General features: G+C 40.4%; 1 pseudogene; it reads left to right on the top strand.

Annotated features, from left to right (window-relative positions):
- Positions 1-4,544: 4,544 nt before the first annotated feature.
- LOC118633537 lies at positions 4,545-4,995 on the top strand (annotated as a pseudogene).
- The last annotated feature ends 569 nt before the right edge of the window (positions 4,996-5,564 follow it).

Here is a 5,564-nt window from a genome sequence, read left to right as displayed (position 1 = left end):
GAAGTGAAAAATTCAGGTCCTGGCGGTTTGGCTCAGCAGTTGGAGCATCGGCCTGCGAACCAGAGTCCCGGGTTCGGTTCACGCTAGGGGCACGTACCAAAACAAAAAACAATATAGCCCTGGCCAGTTTGGCTCAGTGGTTGGAGCCTATGGACCAGAGAGTCCCAGGTTCGGTTTTATTTATTTATAAAAAAAATAATAATATAGATATTGGGGGAGGGAGAAATCAGTGAGGGAAAAAGGAGAAACATCTGTAACAAAAATAAATTATTTAAAAAATAAATTTAAAAAAATTCAGTATCTAAAGTGAGTTGGAGTAAGAACAGATTAGACACTACAGTGGGAAAGATACAATAAGTCTAAAGACAGCAATAGAAACTACAAATGAGCACAGAGAAAAAGGAACTAAAAAGATGAACCGCCCTGGCCAGTTTGGCTCAGCGGTTAGAGCGTCGGCCTGCGGTCCGGAGAGACCCGGGTTTGGTTCCCGCTAAGGGCACGTACTTCGGTTGCAGTTTGTCCCCGGCCCTGGTTGGTCGTGCGGGTGGCAGCCACTCAATATTCACGTCGATGTTTCTCTCTCTCTCTCCCTTCCTCTCTCTCCCTCCCATTCTATCTGTACAAAAAAAAAAAAAAGATGAGCCAAGCAACTGTGGCCTGTGGGACAATATTCAGTAGTCTAAAATGTGTAAATTGGAGTCCCAAGAAAAGAGAAAATTAAGGTGGGTAGGGGAACAAAAAAAATAATTGAAAAGCCCTGGCCAGTTTGGCTCAGCAGTAGAGCACCGGCCCGTGGACCAACGAGTCACAGGTTCGATTCCAGCCAAGGGCATGTACTTCGATTGCAGTTCATCCCGGGCTCTGGTCGGGGTCATGCAGGAAGCAGCCAGTCGATGTGTCCCTCTCAATTCAATATTTCTCTCTCTCCCCCTATCTCTACCTTAAGATAAATAGGAAAAATATCCTTGGGTGAGGAAAAAAAAAAAACAATTGAAGAAACTGAAAGAATTTTTCAAACTGGATTAAAACTATAACCATACAGATCCAAGAAAATTGGAGACACCCCCCCCCGAGTCGAAGAAACACTAAACACACATCCACACCCCATAATAAAATTGCTGAAATTTTAAATTACATAAGCAGCCAAAGAAAAAGACATATTACATACTGAAGAACAAATATAGTCAGCCCTCCATATCCATGGGTTTTGCATCTGGGGATTCAACTGCAGATCAAAAATATTCAAGAAAAAAGTTCCAGAAAGTTCCAAAAAGTAAAACTTATATTTGCCACACACCAAAATTCTGAGTCCATGCAAACGAAATGGTGTGTAGGCATACCCTACTGTAGCCTGTAGGCAAATATAGGTTAAATGTAAGTACTACCATGTTATATAAGGGACTTGAGCATCTGTGGATTTTGGTTATCCATAAGGGTTCCTGGAACCAATCCCCCACAGAGAGAGATCACTATATAAAAATGTCAACTTATCAGAAAGTATGCAAACCATTAGAAAATGAACATCTCTGAAGTGCTGAAAGGAAAAAACCTAGAATTTATACCAAGTGAAAATATATTTTAAAAAATAAAGGTGAGTGACATCAGCATCAAGGCAGAGTAAGACAGCCCCTTTGTATCTCCCTGTAAATTTACAACTAGTCAGACTTCCGTAACCCAACAAAGGTTCCACTGCTCAGCATACTAGGACGCCAAGAGTTCCACACATCAATACATCTAAAGCTGGCATACTGGAACACCTAGGGATTCAGGACAGAGGGAAGAAGAGGAACAGAGCCACAGATACAGTTCCCTGGCCACCACGGCTGAATTCTGGGCCCCAGTGTCTACTGGCAGAGGGTAGAGAGGCAGCAGTAGTGCCAGCACCCCAGAATCTGGCTCCCTCCCCTGATTGCATCCAGAACCTGACAGCAACGGAGATGCATCTACGGCCTTCCATAGCACCAGCACCCATAAGAAACCAGGTAGCAACACAGCCAGCTTGCTAACCCACTTGTCGCAAACCCCAAGACCCAGGCAACCTGGACACAGTGAGGGAACCCACCACTCTGGAAGGTGACTCCCATAACTAGTGACACTGCCCCAATCACAACCCTGGAGGTGCTAGTAGTGCAGGTAAGACGAAATAAAATCTTGCACTATAGCACCATTGACAGAAACAAAACCAAGACCTCTTAATATCACCTTGCTGGATTGTTCAACCAAAATGGCACCTAAAGAAAGTTTTTCATTTCAAATGTGCCAGCAAAGGAATAATCCACTAAACACCATGAACAACCAACGTAATGTGGCAACACGGAAAGAAAACAATTCTCCAGAAATTAAACTCAAAGTCATGCAAGGCTGTGGTCTCGATAAAATAATCAAAATAGTAATAATGAAGAAACTCAAAAAGATACAAGAAGACTCAGAGAAGCAGTTCAAAGAGCTGTAGAGTAAAATTAGTGAACAAAAAGAGTACTAAAGAGATGAAACCGGAAGAATCAAATTCTAGAGCTGAAGAACTCAAATGAGATGAAAAATGCATTAGAGACCAGCACCAGAAATAGAGCACACCAGATGAAAGAATTAGCAAATTCCAAAATAGAAATGTAGAAATGAATCAGGTAGAAGAGATGAGAAAACTAAGATTTTTTTTTTAAATGAAAGACCTCTACAAGAACTATTTCATGCCATTAGAAAAGGCAACATACGGATAATTGGTATCCCAGAAGGAGAAGAGTGGAGGAAGAGGACAGAGAGCCTATTCAAAGAAATAATTGATGAGAACTTCCCAAACACAGGGATGAAACTGGACATTCCAAGTACAAGAAGCTACAGAACAACTAATTATCTCAATGCAAAATGACCTTTTCTAAGACAAATTATATTAAAACTTACCAAAGTTAGTGAGGAAAAAAATACTCTCAAGGAAGCCAGAGGGAAAAGACCGCAACCTACAAAGGAAACCCCCTTCAGGTTATCAGATTTCTCAGCAATAACTTTATAGGCCAGGAGAGAGTGAAATGATATATATTCAAATATGGCAAGATAGAAACCACTAGCCAAGAATAACATATCCCACAAAGTTATCTTTCAGATATGAAGAAGCAATAAAGGCTTTCTCAGACACACAAAAGCTGAGGGAATAGACCACCAAAGACCTGACCTGCATTACAAGATCTGTTGAATGGAACTCTTCAACATGAAACAAAAAATAAAGTCCACCAAATTTTGAGTAAGGTGACAGACAGAAGCAAAAAATTGCAGCACTATTTCAAAATAGGGTGTTAAACACTTAAATAACACAAAAATTAAAGGGAAAAGAGCATTAAAAATAACTATCCCTACTTCAGTTTGGTAATGAATGCATAACAAAAAAAGGGACTATTTTATCTTTGAGACATTTTATACATATTGTGGTAACCACACCAAAAAAAAAAAAAAAAAAAGGCCAGAGATGAAACACAAAAAAAGGAAGAAACAGAGAAAACCATCATAGAAAACTATTGAACTAAAACAATAGACAGAAACAAAAAGGAAAAGAAACAATGGAGATCCAGAGCAATCAGAAAACGAGATAAAATGGCAGATATCAATAATCACCTTAAATATAAAAGTACTGAACTCAGTTATCAAAAGGCACAGAGTAGCGGGATAGATTTAAAAAACAAGACCCAATCAAATACTGCCTTCAGGAGACATCTCTCCGCCAAAGACAAACAGGCTCAAAGTGAAGGGGTGGAAGATGGTATTCCAAGCCAACAATATCAGAAGAAAAGTGTGCAGCCATACTTTATCAAACAAAGGAAATTTCAAGACATAAAAGGTAGCAAGAGACAAAGATGGGTATTTTATAATGATAAAGGGAACAATCCATCAAGAAGACATAACACTTATTAATACATATGCACCCAACTTAAGATCACCAAAATATATAAAGCAATTATTAACAGACCTAAAGGGAAAAATAGATAGGAACACAACAGTGGTAGGAAACTTTAATACCGCACTTACACCAATGAAGAGATCATCCAGACAGAAAGTCAACAATGACACATACACATTCTTCTCAAGTGCCCATAGAACATTCTCAAAGATAGACCATATGCTGGGACACAAAACAAACCTCAATAAATTTTAAAAGATTGAAGTCATATCAAGCATATTCTCTGACCAAACTGTATGAACCTAGGAATGAAGTACAAGAAGACCCCTAGCCAATTTGGCTCAGCAGTTAGAGCGTCGGCCCACAGACCAGAGAAACTTGGGTTTGGTTCCCACTAGGGGCATGTACCTCAGTTGCAGTTTGTCCCAGGTCCCGGTTGGGGTCATGTGGGTGGCAACCACTCAATGTGTCTCTCTCACATCAATGTTTCTCTCTCTCTCTCTCCCTCCCTCCCTCTCTCCCTCCCATTCTATTTGAAGATAAATGCAAAAGTGTCCTCAGGTGAGTACAAGAAGCTGGAAAAGTCACAAAGATGTTGAGATTAAACAACATGCTCCCTTCCACAGAAGGGCTACATACCACTCCTAGGGCCGCCACCATGTCTCTAGTGATCCCTGAGAAGTTCTAGCACATTTTGTGAGTACTCAATACCAGTGTCAATGGGCAGCAGAGAATAGCCTTTGCCATCACTGCAATTAAGGATGTGGGGCAAAGATATGCTCATGCAGTGTTGAGGAAAGCTGATATCAACCTCACCAAGAGGGTAGGAGAGTTCACTGAGGATGAGGTGGAATATGCGATCACCATTATACAGAATCCACGCCAGTACAAGATTCCAGACTGGTTCTTGAACAGACAGAAAGAAGGCTGTGAAGAATGGAAAATATAGCCAATGGTGTGGAGCTCTGTGAAGATCTGGGGTGGCCCACAGAGGGCTGTGCTACTTCTGGGGTCTTCATGTTCAAGGCCAGCACACCAGGACCACAGGCCACCAGGGTCTCACTGTGAGTGTATTCAGGAAGAATAAATCTGCAGGCCTTGTCTGTTAATAAATAGTCTATACACCAACAAATAAAGTAAAATAAGCAAACAACATGTTAATAAATGAACTACTGGATCAATGACGAAATAAAAGAAATAAAAAAATACAGAGACCAATGAAAATGATAAAATGGCATACCAAAATCTCTGGGATGCAGCAAATGCAGTACTAAGAGGAAACATTATAGCAATACAGACCTACCTCAAGAAACAAAAATGTCAAAAAGTCTAACATTATACCTTAAGGAACTAGGAAATGAAGAACAAATGAAACCCAAAGTTGGTAGAAAAAGGAAATTATAAAAAGCAGAGCAAAAATAGACTAGAGAATTTTAAAACATTAGAAAAGATTAATGAAATGAATAGCTTGGTTCTTTGGGATGAAAGGGGGCACTAAGGTTATGGAAGTTTTAAGAGGAGCACCCATGATTATCTAGAACTGCTGTCCAGTGCAGTAGCCATAAGCCAGATGCAGTTTCTAAGCACCTGAAGTGTGGCGAGTCTGAACTGTGTGCTGTACAAATATGACGCACTGGACTTCGAAGATTTGGTAAAAAGAAAGCCAGTGTCAAGCCTG

Source organism: Molossus molossus, unplaced genomic scaffold (genome assembly GCF_014108415.1).
Source record: "Molossus molossus isolate mMolMol1 unplaced genomic scaffold, mMolMol1.p scaffold_m16_p_18, whole genome shotgun sequence".
Classification (NCBI taxonomy): Eukaryota; Metazoa; Chordata; class Mammalia; order Chiroptera; family Molossidae; genus Molossus; species Molossus molossus.
Note: the sequence above shows the minus strand (reverse complement) of the source record. Positions and strands in the feature narration are given on the sequence as shown.